We start from the raw sequence: 19,440 nt of genomic DNA, 5'->3' as shown, positions 1-19,440 counted from the left end.
CCTGGTCCCTTGAGTAGCAGCTGTTATGAATTCACATTCCCAGTTGAAGAAGTTAGAATCTGATGTCAATGGTGGATGGCAGCCACTAAGAACGTGCCTGCTCAAGAGTGGAGCTTGCTACAAGTGGTAGTTTCCTTCTTTGACTTTTTGTTGCATGTAGGCCCCCAGCCTACTGGACTATGCAAGCCACATTTGGGGGAGGTGTTCCTCCCACTTCCCTTCAGTTCACTGAGCCACATGACAGTCCTTTCTGAAAACACCCACCCTAAAAGTATGCCTTACTAATTTGCCAGACATCTCTCAAGTTGTTAATCAAGATTACACACAGCAGCTGGCATTAACATTTTACCACTTCAAGTGATGTGTGGGATGTTCACTTCCATTTAGGTCTCTTTATCATCCCTACTTCTAAAGATAGCTATCTTTATTACTAGAGTGTTATGATTTTCATTGCAATCATCACATAAGATTTAATTGAAACTTTTATACTTTCTTCCTTATGAACAAAAATTCCTTTTATTATTTTCTTTCTGGTTGGAGAACTTTTTTTTTTTTGTAAGTCAGTCTTAAAAGCTAGGTCTAGTACTGAAAAAGACTTGATTTTCTTTACCCTGAGAATGTTTTATTTCACTTGTGTTTCTTTTTTCTTTTCTTTTTTTTTTTTTTTGTAGCTAATTTATTTATTTATTTATTTATTTTTTAAATATTTTTTTTGTGTTTCTGAAGGATAGTTCCATCAGAGGTATAATGGAGGTTGCAGATTCCTTGATTTTCAAATTTGAAATATCCTGGTTCCCTTCCTCTGACCTCCTGAATTAAAGATTAAGACAAAAATAAACAACAGTAATACAAACAATGAAAAAAATTCAACCATTGTTCTTATTTGTATTATTGTTTGCAGGCAAAATGTAATTTATTTTGGCTATTTTCAAGATTTTTCTTTGTTTTTGGTTTTTAAAAATTTAAGTATATTGAAACTTGACATGGATTTCTTAGGGTTTATCCTATTTGGTACTTGTACAGCTTCTTAAATCTTTGTGTTTGTATATTTTGTCAAATTTTAAATGTCTTTGTTCATTGTTTCTTTTAATGTCAAACTTTTTCTTTTCTTGTTTGATTCAAGTGATGTGAATGCTTGATATTTTGCTATTGTCACACAGGGTTCTGAGGATCGATTTTATTTTATTTTTTAGTCTACTTTCTTTTGTTCAGAAAGAAAGCAATTGAATTGATCTGCTTCAGTGTATACTGATTATATCCTACATTATCTCCTCTCTGCTATTGAGATTGTACAGCAAGTTTTGTTCTATTATTGTATTTTTCTGTTCTTCACTTTCCAGGTAGTTATTTTTTTATTATGTTCTATTTATTTTTCTGTTATTTTTAAAAAATAATTTGTTATTACTTCTAGATGCATTTCAATGATGGTTGCTTTATCATCCTGTGTAATAATTCTTTTATCTGGTTCATCTTGATTTTGCCATATGTTGGTTGTTTTTATCATTCAAGTTGTATAATTTTCATGGCTTTTGGTAAGATGGATAACTTTTAATTATATTATGAACATTTTTTCTGTTTTTCTGTTTTAGAGATTCTGGGTCTTGTTTAAAGTTTTTTTTTTTTTTTTTTATATATATATATTACAGGTAGTCACTTTATTTAGGGAAGTTTGTTCTTCCATAGGTTGTGAAAATGTCCAGGATGCCTACTTTAATTATAGCTGTTTAGCGAGTACTGAAAAGTTATATCCAGGGTAATAAGCAAGTGAAAAAAACTGGAAGCATGCTGGATGAGAAAAGAAAAAAAGTAAAACAGTTTCTATCTATGTAACAACTACATTAAAAAAAAAATCCCAGAAAATGTTTTAAAAACTCTTAGAACTAATAAATGTGTTCAGTATGGTCTCAGGATATAGCAACCGGCAAAATTTTTGTATTTATATATGTTCTAAAAATAAGCATGAGAAATGTAAAATTAAAAATACAATAACATTTGAAATCTTTGAAAAACAATGAAATAATGAAGTGTAACACAACAAAATAGTCACAGGATTTATATGTTGCAAACTACAAAATACTGATAAAAGAAGTCAAAGAAGTTTTAAATAAGTGGAAAAATATACCGTGTTCATCCTAGAAAAATATCAGGTAGTGAAAGTCTTCCTATTTTGTCCTTATAATTTTAAAAAAAATTGTCTTCTATGTCATTTGCCTTTCCCAGTAATATTTAGACATAGTTTGTTGATATTTACAAAAATTCCTGCTAAGATTTTGGTTGTAATTCAGTTGACTCTATAGACAATTTTAGGAAGAATTGATAGCAATACTGAATATTCAATCCCTTAACACCAATTTGTCTCTCTATTTAGTTAGGTCTTCTATTTTCTTTTATCAATGTTTTGTGGTTTTCAGGATATAGGTTCTGTATGTACTTTTGTCAGATTTAAACATAAGTATTTCTTTTCTTTCTCTTTTTTGGTAAACGGTGTAAACACTTTGAAGATGCATTTTTCATTGCTAATATTTAGAAATACAATGATTTTTGTATACTGACCTTGTATCCTGTGAGCCCATTAAACTCATTTTTTAGAAATTGGTGTATATATATATATATATATATATATATATATATTTATATTTATATTTATATTTATAATATATATCTATATATATTATCTATCTATCTATCTATCTATATATCTATATATATTTATGCACGTGGGCTCTCTCTCATCCAGCGAGGAGGTCCACAGAACAGGATAGAGGAGAGTGTGGCTGAGGAGTTGCTAATCAAGACCTCTGGAGATCAAGCAGGAAGCAGGTCTGATTTTATTGGGTAGTTACCATGTATATGTACTCAGGCAGTAGCTAAGCAAATTACAGGCAGCCACTAGTGCAATTTCTGCTAACTGTCCTTGCAGTGACCAATTGAGGAGTGGGCTATGGACAGGGAAAGCACAGGGACTGCAACATGCAGCATCATGCCCAGGGCTGTGCCTATGGGGTAAGCAGCCTGCAGATCATGAGCCTAGCACGAAGGGGAGTGGCCTGTCACTCAGACACCCTTAAGGCATGCCAGGTGTGCAGTACTCCTTGCACTTGTCTATATATATTGTACTCATGAACTCTATAAGTAAACATGTCAATCCTTGTCAGATTTACAACCCCACAATATTTTCTATTGATGTGGAAAGATAATCCTAAAATTTATTTGGTGGTAGAAAATAGAAAATAATTCTGAAAAATAACGGTATTTTGGGAAGAATTTGCTGTCCAGTTTCAAGATTTAAATACAGCTAATCATCACGACTGTAATACTGGTGGAACGATAGACATACAGACAAAACAACAGGATGGAAAGTACATGTAAAGCCCCATTCCAATACAGTGGACTAATTTAAAGTGCAAAGTAATTCAATGGAGAAGCAATAATTTGTTCAACAAATGGTGAAGGACTGATTGGGCATCTACAAGAAAAAAAATTTGGCCTGAACTTCATATTTTATGTATTACACAAAAATTAACTCAAAATGGATCATAGAATGAAATAGAAAACATTATGCTACAAAAATTTTAGAAAAAAATACAAAAAGTAATGTTTAGATACTGAAGCTTGGGGGATATTTTTTGTTTTGTTTTTCATTGTTTCTTAATAATTCATTTCATTGTTTTATTATTTACTTATTTATTTTTCCCTTTGATTTATTAAATTATAATCAACAACACTTTACATTTTTATGATGTGCAGTGTAATGATTTGAAATATATATGCATTCTAAAAGTACTAAATAATGCCAGGTAACATGTCCATTTCCTCACAAAGTTATCATTTATGATGAGGATATTTTAGACCTACTCTCCTAACAGTTTTCATATATACAACACATTATTATTGACTATAGTTATTAAACTATACAATAGATCTCCAGAAATTATTAATCCTGACTAAAACTTTGTACCCTTTGGCCAATATGTGCCTGTTCTTCTGTTTACTAAGTCCCTGACAATCACCTTCTTTTTCTCTTCCTTTATGAGTTAATCGTGAGACTGCTCAGTATCTTTCTCCACTTGGCTTATTTCACTTATCATAATGTCTTCCAGCTTCATCCATATTGTCATAAATGAAGAGTTTTTTGATGAGTTCTACCTTACCAAAGCTAAAACTTTTTTCTCTGTGGAAGACCCCATAAGAAGATGGAAAAGAAAGTTAGAAACTGAGAGATAATATTTTCAAAACACATTATATAACAAAGGCTTATGTCAGGATTACATAAAGAACTTTCAAAAATCATCAGAAACACTCCAATTCAAAACTGGGAAAACCCACAAAGAGATATTTTATTGAAGAAGATGTGCCTATGGAAATTAAACACATAAAATATATTCATCATCACTAGCCATTAGGGAAAGGATGAGCTGTTAGCATACATCTATCAGAACTGCTCAAAATAGAAGTTGTGATAATACCAAATGCTGGCAAGAATATGCAGAAACTGGATCACTCTTGCATTACTGGTAGGAATGAAAAATGTTGCAGTCACTCAAAAATAGTAGGATAAATTCACATATACTAAACATACACTTACTACGTGACTCAGGAACCATACTTTCGTGCATTTATCTCTCAGAAAAGTGAAAATACATGTTCACACCAAGATGAATGTATGATGGTTTAAACAATTCTTGTTTTTAGTTGCCCAATCTAAAGCTCCCATAATGTTCTATAGTAAGTTAATGGTTAAACAATTATATACCCAGACTATGAAATAAAACAGAAAAAGTATTGATGCATGCTACAACATTATGGATCTCAAGGGCATTCTACTTAGTGAAAAGTCCAATCTCAAAGGATAACATACCATGTGAATGCATATTTAATATTGATGAAATAATAAAATTTTGGTGATGGAAAAAATGTCAGTGGTTTTCAGGACTTAGAGTAGGAACTGGGGGCATATATAGTCACAAAGAGAATAGTGAATTGGATGGTGGCCCCTAGAATGGTATATGCATATCCTTTTCCTTGGAACCTGTGAATCTGTGAATACTACCTTTTCTGGCAAATTTTTTTTATTTGAAAAGAAGAGATTGTCTAAGTATATCCTAAAGGTATATAACCAAAAGGAAGACAGCTAGAAGAGTAGTCACCCTAAGGATGGAGCAGAGAGAGATATGTGGCCACAAGACAAGGAATACCAATATTTGCCAGACAATGATTGGTGTAAGAAAAGAGAAGATTCTTCTCTAAGTCCCTGCAGACACTTTGGCTTTAGTCTTTTGATATCCCGAACCAGAAGAAAATAAATGCGTGTAATTTTAACCACCAAATTTGTGTCAATTTGTTGCCACAGCCATGGGAAATTTATGCAAAAGGGGTCACGCAATCAAGATTTTTGTGATGATGGAATGATCCTTTATTCATTTAAAAAAAAATTTTGTGGTACTGAGGATTGAACCGAAGGGTGCGTAGCAGCTGAACAACATCTCAGTACCCCTCTTTTTATTTTTTACTTTTATACAGGATCTCAAATAAGTGGCTTAGGGCCTTGCTAAGTTTCTGAGGCTGGCTTTGAACTTGTGAACCTCCTGTCTCCTCCTCAGTAGTTGCTGGGATTACATATGTGCATTTTATGCCTGGTCCTTTCTCTCTCTCTCTCTCTCTCTCTCTCTCTCTCTCTCTATATATATATATATATATATATATATATATATATATATATCTCCATATTTGTAGGTGGACACAATACCTTTATTTTATTTTTATTTGGTGCTGAAGATTGAACCCAGTGCTTCACACATGCCAGGCAAGCGCTGTACCACTGAGCCCCAGGCCCAGCCCTATCTATCTTGATTGTAGTAATGGCTACATAAAATCTACATCTGTGAGAAAGTGACACAATTCTACACTTTCAATTTCCTGATTTTGATATTGTATATTAGTTATGTAAAGTGTAACTAATGGCAAAAACTGGGGGGACCGTGCACAAGGACTTTATATATTATTGTTGTGATTTTATGTGCATCTACTTCAAAAATAAAAATGTTAAAAAATTCTATCAAGACAAATAAATTACAATGGGAATGATATTTTTCCTCTGAGGGCTTTGGTCTTTAAAACTGTTATTTATAACATGTTATATTTTCCAAATAATTTTGTTCTTCTACATATTATATCATACAAAAATATTCTACATTGAATCCTGAGTGGGCATTATTCCATTTTTATAACTATAGCAAATACACTGAATGCATAGCACACATTTCTTATTCTTGAGGACCAGCCATTATGTCTGCTGAACACTCATGGGAAAATTTTTATTTTGCATCATGAATACTTATTTATTAATTTTTTCTTCTTTTAATTAATTTTTAATTTATATATGACAGTGGAATGCATTACAATTCTTATTACACATATAGAACACATTTTTCATATCTCTGGTTGTATACAAAGTATATTCACACCAATTTGTGTCTTCATACATGTACTTTGGATAATAATGTCCATCACAAAATTCCAATATCATTTCTAACCTCATGACCCTCCCTTCCCTTCCCACCCCTCTGCCCTATCTAGAGTTTTTCTATTCCTCCCATGCTTCCCCTCCCTACCCCACTATGAATCAGCCTTCTTATATTAGAGAAAATATTTGGCATTTGGTTTTGGGGAATTGGCTAACTTCACTTTGCATTATCTTCTCTAACTCCATCCATTTAGCTGCAAATGTCATGATTTTATTCTCTTTTATTGCTGAGTAATATTATTCCATTGTGTATATATGTTGAGAAAACTGGAAATCCATATGCAACAAAATGAATTAAATCTCTATCTCTCACCATGCACAAAATTTAACTCAAAATGGATCAAGGATCTAGGAATAAAACCAGAGACCCTGTGTCTAATAAAAGAAAAGTAGGCTCTAATCTCCATCATGTGCGATTATGCCCCAACTTTCTTAATAAGACTCCTTTGGCACAAGAATTTAAATCAAGAATCAATAAATGGGATGGTCTCAAACTAAAAAGTTTCTTCTCAGCAAAAGAAATGATCTCTGAAGTGAATAGAGAGCCTACATCTTGGGAAGAAATCTTTACCCCTCATACATCAGATAGAGCACTAATCTCTAGGGTATATAAAGAACTCAAAAAGCTAAGCACTAAAAACCAAATAATCCAGTTAATAAATGGGCCAAGGACCTGAATAGACACTTCTCAGAAGAGGATATACAATCAATCAACAAATATATAAAAAAATGTTCATCATCACTAGCAATTAGAGAAATGCAAATCAAAACTACTCTAAGATTTCATCTCACTCCAGTCAGAATGGCAGCTATTATGAAGACAAACAACAGTGTCAGTGAGGATGTGTGAACATGTGAATTTTGGTTGGTTGCATGTCATTTTTCTAAATCTGGTTTATTCCTTAAAATATTAAAGGCCAGGCTCATGATTCTAGATATTAACTTTGGATTCTGGATTGACTCAGGTATAAGTAGTTAAGTGTCACCATAATAAACAGTTGGTGAAAATAGTGATTGGGAATGTAACTACGCCATTTGTGTTAGAGTCTATTTAGGTTTTTGTGAATAGAATGTATTAGTACATTGTACCAGCATCACTCTTTTTTTTTCTTTTTTTTTTTTTTTGGTACTAGGGATTGAATTTAGGTGCACTAGACCACTGAGCCACATCCCCAGCCCTATTTTTAATTTTATTTAGAGACAGTGTCTCACTGAATTGATTAGCACTTCACTTTTGCTGAGGCTGGCTTTGAACTTGTGATCTTGTGGCCTCAGCCTCCTGAGCCGCTGGGATTATATGCGTGTGCCACCATGCCTAGCTCAGCATCTGTTTCTTAAAGTGATGTTGACTCATGGTAGTTTGTTAGTAAGTGAATTTGCTTTCACTATGGAAAACTACTTTAAATTAGCCAAATACACCTCACACTTTGTATTAACAAAATCATCTGCCTGCAAGAATAGAATCCAAGTTACTTTAGTAGACAATTAATCTTAACAATTACTATCTTTTATGTTCTCATATTTAAACCCTTGCAGGATTGAAATTGTGGCCCTATATTTCCACTACTTAGTTTAATGCAGCTTTAGGTATACAGTTTTCAATCAAATGACGCTAGGTTAGATCACAAATCACAGCTGAATATTTTCATTAAAGCAGACTCAATATATAGATTTTTGTCATATGATTTGGCCACCAAGAAATATTTTTTTGTATTATTTATTTTTTCTTTTTCTTTTTCTTTTTTTTTTTTTTTTGGTGGTCCTAGGGATTGAACTCAGGGCCTTGTGCATGGAGGCAAACACTCTACTAACTGACTTATATCCCTGCCCTCTTTTTCCATTCTTGTAAGTAGCAAAACAATCTCTTCAATATTGCTTATACAACTACCCTTGACCTGGTCAGTAATTATGATCTGCATGTTCTCTTGACTGCAATTAATAGAATGGAGTCAAAAAGAGAGAGGTATAGGAAATGCTTTTTGCAATTTAATTCAAAAGTTAAAAAATTATTCTGATTATTTACTGTTGGAATGAATTATTTGCAATTTTTATACTAAGTCAAATAATAGCTAAATGAACTAAATGCAAACCAATAAGAAATTATGTCCATGAGTTCAATGTAAAAACATTTATGTAAGATGTTTTTTCTCTTTGTAAGAAGAATTAAAGAAAAAGGGACAATATTGTAAATATGCTGCAGGCCACCAGTTAAAAAAATAAAATAAAATAAACCACAAAGGAATGGGAGAAATCCAGTATAGTTAATACATAATGCACAGAAGGAAGATCTGCACAGAGAAGTTGAAATGAGCAATGATGTCATAGAGCCTGTAACCAAGATCTATAAGTTGTAAAAATGTGTAGAGATTTTCTTTTACCTCATTTATTTTAGTAACTTAGACATGTATTTGTAAAATTATACATAGAATAATGGTTTACTACTGTTCTTCCATTTTCAAATTTCACAAAATAATTTCAATTAAACTTTTCTTAAAATTTGAAAGAAAACCACACAATGGCACATGAATAGAGTGTAGTGATTTTCACAAGTAAGAATAAATCTGAATAATGCACATCTCATTAATTAAAATGTAAATCTCCAAAATTCAATATAACAAAAGAGTGTGATAAAAACTCCATTTGATTGTTCATTCTTTTGGAGAACTCCTTCCTTTTGTGTGTGGAAAATAGACTTCCTCAGCAAGTTCTCGTGCCTTGCAAGCCAAGTCAGTAAGAAGGTAAAACAGAAAAGTTAAGAATTTCAGGTACTAACATAAATTTGGAAATGTGGGTAAAAAAGAGAGAATTGGTATGAACATTACTATTCACAGAGAAATTTCTAAAACTGTTTGAATAAATAGAATTATATGATTTAGTCATTCTACAGTATATACATATGTCTAAACATCATGGTAAATTTTTTAAAGAACATTGTAATCCATGTTTCTTTGCAGGTTAATTGAATGTACTGGCTTATTTAAAATATAAAGTTATGTTAGAAAAACAGGGCTTGAAATTGTTTTAACCAACAGCTATCTTCTCAAGTTTCTTTTGAATTATATTTCTTGAAAATAAAATCAGTTTTAAATTTTCACTGTATTTCACGTTTTTAATGATCTAATGAATTTAGTTGGTTAAATACTGTGTTTTATTATACTAATGTTATAATAATATGTATTAAATATAATATTCTAATATTATTATTATTATATAATAAAATCACTTATGCTATTAGTTCTATATTTAACATCTGTGCAGATGTAAGATGCTAAGAAGTCAGGTCCCATATTGTTATTTGTATATTTCTTAGAACTCCTTCAGCAATATTAACATGGTTCATTTCTGATAGTGATTACAAATGGATTTGGACTTTTTAAAATAATAATTACATTTGTATTTCAGAGATGTAGTTTTGAGATCTCCCTATTGATAAGTGATAAATTATATATCTGAACATTTTGCTTTGTGGTTTCTTTCTGAAGGTGTTTTAGTGTTAACCTCCAGACAAAAGATTTCATTCATTAGATCTATGATATAAGCCTCTCTTACTGTAGTGTATCAAAAGACAATAACACAGGTATGTGATGTATAGGGATACTGAAAATCTAAAGAGTCAGAGAGTTCATCAGAGAATAAACTGACAGTGGAAAAAAATATCCCACTAGTTGACAAGAAAAGTGATGAAGAGTAGAGAGCTAGGTTGGAAAGTACCTGAAGGAGGATTATGACTCTGCCCTTCCCTGCCCTTGGATCCCAGAGAAGGTCACAATACCTCTGTTGCTCCTGTAATTTAAGAGCCATTGGTATATTAAGCTAGAAAGTCACATACTACTGCCTGAACATTGCTTTTTTGGGTGACAGGAGATGAAGGAATCACAAATCAATTGCAGTAATGTGAAAGGAATAGCACCCGTGGATGGGGGAAAAATAGTGGTTTGACTGATATGAAGCTGAAAGGGAATTCCTGGTTGCTTTCTAGTATGTAGAAATAGTATGTGCAGTGAACTTTCAGGAAATTCTAATAGGTTAAATGCTGAAAAAATTGAACCCTAAAATCTTGATAATTTTTTCTTTCTTCCAAGAAATTATTCCATGTTGTTGGATTATTTGAAAAACTTTTCAAACAGAGGACACCCTGTGGTTTTTAGAAATCTATTTCTAGCCTATGGGCATATTTTCTATCAGTTAAATCAACATGTAAAACATTTGACAAACATGCCTATTTTATATTTGAATTAGTACATTTTCAAGTACCATGAAGAATATTCAAGATAGTCAACTTACGAAGGGACAAGTTTCGTTTGGGTTCACTGTGTTGGAGGTTTCAGTCCAGGGTTGCTTCTCCACACTGCTTTAGGCAAAGCTGAACATCATGGCAAGGAGCACGTGGCAGAGCAAAGCTGGTAACCTTACAGTGGGAAAACAAACCAAGGAAGAGGAAGGGGCTGGGGTCCCATAATATCTTACAAAGGAGAAGCTCCCAATAACCTTAAGACCTGACACTAGGCCCTACCTCTTACGGGTTTAACCACTTTTCTTTTCTCTCTCTCTCTCTCTCTCTCTCTCTCTCTCTCTCTCTCTTTTTTGTATCAATACATACTTTTCAATCATACCTCCCTAAGAACAAAGCCTCCAAAATATGGGTGAGGGGCATTTAAGATTCAAATTATTGCAGTTTCAAGCAATCTCAGGAACACCAGACTGGATCATACAATACTCATAAATATCATATAAAATTAATATATTGGAATATAACTTATAAAAGATGACGATTCTCATCCTACAGGTTTCCCTTTGAAGGCATGACAGAACAGAAGATAATTGATTAATATATCCCCATGAAAAAAAATTAACAACTGAAACATGATCTTTTTTGTCCCTTTGAATCCTGTTTCTTAATAGTTTCTCTCTTACATAATATGCTTTGTAGATATACTATGGTGTGGAGAAGGAGTGGATAATTGCAAAAAAAATATTGTGACTAGATATTTTAAGCAGGGTTTTTCAACAGTATTGCCATTGGCCTTGTAGGTTAGACAATTCTTTGTTGTGGAAAGTCCATTTTCTGCATTGCAAGAGGTTTAGCAACATCCCTCTCCTTTCTCCACTTGATACTAAGAATGCCTCCACCCCAGACCAAGCCTAGCTGTTCATGATAGTCAATAGTCCTAACCATGTCTGCCAAATATACTCTTGGAGAAAATATTGCCCTGGATGAAAGCAGCAGACTAAGATGATTATAGCTATTGCATTTTACTTCCCAGTGATTGATTTAGAAATAATAAACCAATCTAATTTGCTATAAGACCTCAAGTCATGAAAGCAAAGAGGGAAATAGTTTTGAGCTATACAGAATAATATCCAGGTTGTGATTCTTTAAGTTGATTAAGATTAAACTTCACCAAGCTTCAAATTTTTTTTTATCCATAAGTGAAAATAATAATGCCTATGTCATAGACTGCTATGGTGATTAGAAAAAATACATATAAACTTTTTACCAGATTATCTGAAATATAGTAAGTATTCTACTACTAAATACTAATACTTGAGAAGGTGAAACATGTCTAATTATGAGGATTCTAGTAGTAAATGCTTTTTAAAAACTGTATAAGAAAACATTAATACTACATCAAAGTTAAATTCCCTGATATCTCAAAAACAGATATACTTTATTTTTACTGAAATGCAAATAGTTTGATTTTATAATTAATATTGTATTGCTAAACAATTATGACTTTAATAGAAACATATCAGAGTGGAGATGATGAAATACTTGCATTTTTGGAATATGAGTTTTAGGAGTTCACAAGAATTTTTTCCTAAGCTCATAAACTGAAACCAATAACATAAGAATTCTGCTATAAAAATTGTTCAATTACACTAAAAATCAATGACTGTGTGTTGCATAGTTACACTCCTAAAATCCAGGAAGTGGAGCAAGACTTACTGCCTCAATAAGTCTTCACACCTCTCTAAAAGTGATTGTTTATTCTTCAAACCGCTAAGTAGGAAAAAAAATTTATTTATTGGTCACAGATACATTAAAAAGGAGAACAAAATCAATCAGGAACATATTCATTACAAAATACATTACTATTTGATATGCTGGATATTTGACAGATTCTGTACTTCTAGTTCTTGCTTTGTGTAAGTGGAGAGGAGGGTAACACAGAACACCACCTTGATTCTTACCATCATCTGTTGTTCAAGGGGAAGCAGTGACCTTTTCACACTTATTCTTTTAACTTTAAGGGTAGGGACTTCAAAGAAAGGAAGATGGTTCAATATGAAGAATGGAACAACAACAAAAAAGAGATGAAACTGACAGGGAGGCAAAACTAAGACTCACAGAGGAACAGGAAAAAGGAGAGAGAGGAAAATAGCTGCTCCTGTTTCCCATTGATCTTCGCTGTTATTTGTAGCCATGTGAAAATGTCGATGTTTGTGATTCACAAGATGATGCTATGTTTACAAAGGTATAGTCACATTTGGAAAATCTGCGTCATGCCACTTGTATCAGCTCTTAGATAAAATTAAGTGGCAATTTATTTTGGCATGAATGGTGAATAAAACCAGGCTTGGAATTCACAAATCATCTTCTCATTGAGACTCCTGCACACACACATCTCAGCAACACCCCAGCTGCACATTGAGTGGTCAGAGAGAGCAGCAGCATGTGGGGCTGCTTGGCTACCCATGCTTTCTCCATTGCCTCCTTATTCTCTTATTATTACATGTTCATAAATGTGAATTTTTCTCTTCTCTAAACAGAAGGGCCTAGAAGCCTTACTGAAAAACAGTGAAGAATGTTAAGAGTTTCAGTAGAATTTGGTTTATTATCAGTTGTATACGGACTAGTTATTAGTGACAAGTAGATAATGATGTGCTTAACCTATCATTACTGAACCATTTGGATTTGTTAACTCCAAAGTGAATTTGAGTTACTGAGAGAAATCTCAATTTTTTGTTTTATCATTAATTCAAATTTATATGAAAACAAGTTTTACATTTTTAGTTAAATTTTAAGCAATAGTCTCCTTGGTAGACCTTACTGCTATCTAAATCATCTAGGCTTGCACTCATGACTGGAAATAACTTAAATAGATTCTGGTTAATTGTTAATATGTGGGAAATTAAAAGTTCTTGGTTAATGTGGTAATATATTATTGCCTTTATGGTACTTTGTTCATCCAGATTTTATTTCTTTTTACAGATCTACATAAACTTGGATCTTTGGAAAATTATCTTAATATTTTATAATTGAGATGTTGTTTTAAAAAATATTGTTAGTAAAAATAATATATGGATATTTTACCACTTTTTTCCAATTATTCTAGGTCATTATAAAGATCCATTATATTTAATGAGAAGATGAGATTCTTTGGTGAATATATTTTATATTTTAATATGATCTATTAAAATTAGAAATTTATAAAAACATAATCCAAAGTGAGTTCTGTGGTTCTTCCACATTTTCTTAATTTTCTCAGCTGAACGTCCAATTCTCATTCGTTTCTATTGCTATATTAAACTGTCAAGATTTCTAGACATGTTTCTTCTCAACCAAATGCAAGATAATTGTTCATATGGAAGCATTATATAGCACATATTAGAATTCTAAAATTCATTAGCAGTTCCTTCAAATAAATTTCAAAGAAATTAGTGAAAGATATTATATGATATGTATACACACGTTGATTCTTTATTTCTTTTTCTTTTTTTTTTAAAGACAGATGCTTTTCTTTGTTTAGAACAGTAGCAGAATGTTAGATCAGTAAGAACAAAGTGACTTTTTTTCCTGGAGAAATGGGGGAGCAGAAGGAAGAGACACAGCAGAAATAAAAATGAAATAAAGAAATGATGAAAGGAAGAAGGGGAGGAAAATAAAGAAGATTAAAAAGGTGGAATGAATAACAGAGGAGTGGAAGAAAAGGAAGAAGAATTTAGAAATGGAAGAAAAAGAGACAGGGTAGGAAGAGGGAAAGGAAGGAGAAAGAAGCAGAAGAAGTAGAAAAGAATGAAGAGAAGAGAAAACAGATAAAATAAGGAGGAGTTGAAATAGGGCAACTTCAGTGAAACCCACAGAATTAGGTGGGCTGAGGGTCTAAAAGGGAGAATAAATACTCTCCCTCTGAGCTGTATTATTACTCTAGGATCTTGATCAACCGGTTTTTCTCTTTAACTATAAAAGTAGATGAATAAGAAGAGCAAGAGATATAACCTCAATATTCTACCCCCAAATTGTTAGCCAGTTCTCTTTTGATTTCTAAATTTTGTCTATATTGAACTTAATGATTAGAATCAACTTATTGATTGTTAATATTCATTCATGTACCCCTGCTCTCTTTTCTTTGCAAGAACTTTCAACATTCTGGCTAAATATAGAAAATTTTACTTTCCTAGACCTCAATTTTATGTTCTGTAGATTGCTAATGAAGATTATGTCCAAACATTGGGATTGGCATCATCCTGTAAAGAGAGCTTTGGAAGTTTGAGAAAGCTTCAATATAAGCAAAAGAATTGGTTCTGTGTGGTCTGCCTGGATGTTAAAAAAATCAAGCTGTTCCCTTTATTATCTCTTTAATTCAGCATATTTGTTTACTGTACTTAATGATATTATGGACATTGACATAATAATACACAAAATATAATCTACTGACTCTCTATCCACATATAGTAAATATGCATGAGACAACAAAGTAGAGGTGGACTAAGTACTTTATTATAACAACCTAAGTTGTATCTTAAAGTAAAGCAAGTGAAGTTGAAGCACACAGATGAAATTGGAGGCCTCTTAGTAGTAGAGCCTCCTAATCCTTCATGTACCTAAATCTTGCAATTTGTAGCATGAAAAAGAATGTCAAAGAACAAGTGAGAGAGAAGAGAGAACAAGAAGAGGAAATCTGGGTGTACAAACTCTGAAGTAATGTAGATTCCCAGGGACCAGGAGTCAGGAAGTGATTACGAAAAGAGTCCAAAGAGGGTACAGACCCATTATGCTTATTCAAATGCATAAAGAACAAGATTAACAAATAAGATCATTAAACATTAGATTTATGCTTCCAAAGCAAGCAAGCAAGCAAACAAACAAAAATGTTTCATTCTCTTAGAATTTTTGTCCAGTGAATGTTTGGAGTTAGGGTACCTAAGAAGTTAGATGTAAGATGTTAGAACCAGATGTTACCATAGGGAGATGGGGTTAATAATTCCCTTTGTCATATATTCCAATATTAACATTTCTGTTTGTATTTTGAGCAGAAACAGGGATCACTATGTAGGAGACTTTAATTATCTTCCAATATTCTGAGATGGTCTTTTACTTTATAACTTCTGTATAGAATGGATTTCCCAACTTGTACTGAGGTAGACTGGATCTGGGGTGAAAATCTGAAGTGGCTTGGGCCCCTGACTTTTGATTACTGTTGCCAGAGACATCAAGTTGAATTGAGAGCTCCTCTGGAAACTTATTAGTTCATTGAGAGACAAATTGAACTTTGCAATTAAAAGGTAATAGGAAATATTTCCATTGTATTAAACTAATGGCTACATTTTAATATATTATGTGACTCAGGGTCATATATTATCTAATATTGTCACATATTGACTTCTGTACATAATATATTGTTTAGCATCATACTCATAAACAAAGAGTAAAACATAAGTGCTATAAAAAACAGAGAGATCAACTCTTTTGTTCATTACTTGGTACAGCATTATACAACATTCTGATATAACACTTTTTTTTCAGTTATTTGCTTTTGAGGGTTACTTTTCAATGCAATCAAGTTGGTTCACCTCAAAATTTTCAGAGATGTATCTAGGAGTTTGAAATATAATTAGTACAGACAGAAATACACACAGAAAAGTATTTCAAAGATGGAAATGTACTGACCCATTTCCTCATCTCTCTGAGGGCCATTGCTGCAAGTATGATGACTAATCAAATGTCTTTACCTCATTTGAGACAGTAAAATACAAGGGCTCCACCATGCTCTTCAATACCAATAATAAATGGCAAATTGTCCCAATTTTTGAGAACATTTTTTTTTAATTCACAGTGGCATATATTATATTTATTATAGTTATCTAGAATTAATTTTTCTAAAAAAGGGTCCCATAGATCTTATGGGAGAAACATAAACAATAAAAATCCCCCAAGAGAAAGGGAATTATCATTAAATACAGGGTGTCTACTTAGGTGTTTTCAAACTTATAAAGGAAATGTTATCCAAGTCTTTCTGTGAACATGAGAGTAAATATTCTGCAGACTATGGGAGAACCATTATTTATATCCAAGACTGTTCATTACTAAAGTCAATATTCTTGGGTTCTGGATTTGCTATTACCTTCATATATGAAATCTTAATAATTATATTTGTGGAGAATTGATAAATGGTTTGTAAGCATAAATTAATTACATTGAATCTAGGTTTTATTTGTATTTAATCAAATCCTGTTGCTGCCTTAGCTTTATATGGGGTTGTTTTGAAAAGTCATTATTGTCCCAGAAGGTGACATTAGGATCAGGCTCTATTTATCCTTTTCCATATTCCCAAGTAGATCAATAAAAATGAATAATTTAAAATATTTAAAATGAATATAGTAATGATGTTTCAGAAATGTATTGAATCTATTCCCCCCTTGATTCTTGGTGTATTTTCTGCTTACAATTATATACAGGACTTAAAACTTCATCTGCCCCATAGAATTTCATCATCTCTGTTTGTATTTTGAGCAGAAACAGGAAACAGTATGTGGGAGACTTTAAATATCTAAACAACAAGAGAAAATTCTGCCTTTCCCTGTAACATTTTCACTCTAGTTAGAAAGGGAATGGGACAGAAATCCAAGATTAGTCTGAAACAATAGTGAGAAACAAAAAGACAGAAGAATTCTGGTTACCACAAACAAAACCAGAAAAACATGAAAAGTGGTAGTAATTGGAGAAATAGACAATAGAGTGGGGAAATTCAAGGGCCAAAATGAACATTTAAAAGTGTATAAAGACAAGTGGAGTATATATATTTGTATTTTCATCTGACTGCTTCTTCTGGAAAAAGAGATTACACCTGTTTTCTTAGAATACTATTTGCTCCATCAAAGCACTGAAGTATATAGTCAGCAAAAATATCAAGTTGATTTTGATGTATGCATCTTCCCAGTTACTTTTCAAAGTCCCTAACAAAATTATATACAACTGATTTCATTCAAAATATCCACCACATTAGTAATCAAAGGATTTATGCAATTCATTCCTCTTTAAGAAAAGGTTAAACTTTAATAATTAAAGTTTTGAAAGAGAATTTTTAAATTGAGCATATGTGACTATAATATAATCAGTTCTTGGTCTCAAGTGCTGCCTTGTGTACAAAATAAATATCCACTGATATTTATTTGATAAAATAATAGTAATTTGATCATGAGGTATGCAAAGAGATGATCTGCTGAACTTTTCACATCTATCAGGATTTAAAGATTCATGACCATGAACAATATTGTTGAAATGTAATGTGAGATGGAAGAGAAGACTCCAAGGCTGCTTGACCTTGAGACCTCAAACTGTATATTGGTGTCAAATGGTGCCCAGGCTGACCTTCTCCCTTCAGATTACTAGCAAGACACAGAGGAGGTGGTGTCCATATTCCAACCACCACTTGTACTCCATGTGCCAGGATGATTGAGGCAAACTCCCAGTAGCCTCTAACACCACCTACCAGATTTCAGGGACTGGTTTCTCCTTCCCCACCTTTTTTTTTAAATAAGTTTTCTACAAAGAGACAGTCATTGGTTTGCAGTTTCCTGCTTTCTAATCTGGGCAGAAGCAGGGAATATCAACTGAAATTTGTTGGATGGGCTTGGTTATTTTGTTTTTAATTCAGTAACTGGCTTGTATGATATTTTCTTTCTATTTTTCTGAATCATTTTGTGTTAAAAGCCAAATAGATACCTTTTTAAGAAAAATGTAATGTGGTAGGTGCTTTTTGCAGTGCAACTTTGAAACTTCTTTGTCAATTATAGAGGCTCTTTCCTCATTCCCTTGAATCTGGTCTTCACTATAACTTACACTGACTAATAGAGTAAGAATGAAAGGAAGGCATGTCAGTCCTGAGCCTAGACCTTTGGAAGTGGTGTGTGCTGCACTTTCATTAGGACCCATGAGCAAACATGCAAACAAATCTTGGCTAGCCTGCTGTAGGATGAGAAATCATGTATACAACATCAGGTCTTTCCAGCTGAAGGTATCTTAGATGAGTCAATCTGCCATAAATAACTGGCTAAGCAGAGAACCATGAGTGAGACTAGTCAATACCTGGCAAACCTGGCACAGACCAATGGAACTATCCAGTGAATTTCCACAGTTGCAAGTTATGAGCATTGTTGGTAATTTTAGGCAGCAAATAATAATGATTACCGATTGAAGAAATTTTAACTGATGATTCAAATTTGAAGGCAAAATAATTGAGGCCAGTAAACAAAATTTTCATGTCATTCCAGGCTTTGACTTTTATCTTTGTTCAATGAGGGAGCCACTTTAGAATATTTTAGCAAAGGAATGAGAGGGATTGGCTTTTTGTACTACTATCATCTTGGCTTCTGAGCTGAGAAGATACCTGAGAGACAATGGCAGAAGCTGAAAGATGAATCAAGAATCTTTAGCATTAATCCTGTTGAAGAATAGAAGTGGTATGGACCAGGATAGCAGCACTAGAGAACAGTATGGAATTGGTTATATTTTAAACATATGTTTGTGTTATGTTGCTTATGTTTTATGTTTATGATCCTGTTTTTCAGGGTTGAAAGAGTTGTATTGGATTCACTTTTGAATATGAGGGAAGAGACCTTGCTTGGGGGTCTGAACAGGAAGTGACTGTTCTATTCTCAAATTACACGAACTTACAATATGCAGTAATCAATGT

Source organism: Callospermophilus lateralis, chromosome 2 (genome assembly GCF_048772815.1).
Source record: "Callospermophilus lateralis isolate mCalLat2 chromosome 2, mCalLat2.hap1, whole genome shotgun sequence".
NCBI lineage: Eukaryota > Metazoa > Chordata > Mammalia > Rodentia > Sciuridae > Callospermophilus > Callospermophilus lateralis.
This window is presented reverse-complemented; position numbering follows the sequence as displayed.